General features: G+C 30.6%; 1 long non-coding RNA gene across 1 annotated transcript in view; it reads left to right on the forward strand.

Annotated features, from left to right (window-relative positions):
* LOC110423539 (uncharacterized) overlaps nt 1–216 on the forward strand; it is a 2701-nt gene that overhangs the window by 1012 nt on the left and 1473 nt on the right. The gene's annotated exons all lie outside the window — the stretch shown is intronic.

Consider the following 216-nt stretch of genomic DNA (forward strand, 5'->3'; position numbering starts at 1 on the left):
GTATATGTTAGTTCTTTAGTTTCATCGCACATTTTGGAACACCTGTGAGGAAAGGTAACACTTTCTTTTGCTTCTACTAGCTTGCCTTAAAAAAGAAGAAAAAAAACAATTGATATCTAGGATTCTAACTTTTGTACAGTATTGGGTCTCATTGGAATACTTTTACCATTTCTATGATGTAATTTAGACTATATTCAAAAGAAAACTATGAAAGGA

The sequence above is a fragment of the Theobroma umbraticum genome, unplaced genomic scaffold (assembly GCF_002168275.2).
Source record: "Theobroma umbraticum cultivar Fairchild unplaced genomic scaffold, ASM216827v3 scaffold_20.0, whole genome shotgun sequence".
NCBI classification, from domain to species: Eukaryota; Viridiplantae; Streptophyta; class Magnoliopsida; order Malvales; family Malvaceae; genus Theobroma; species Theobroma umbraticum.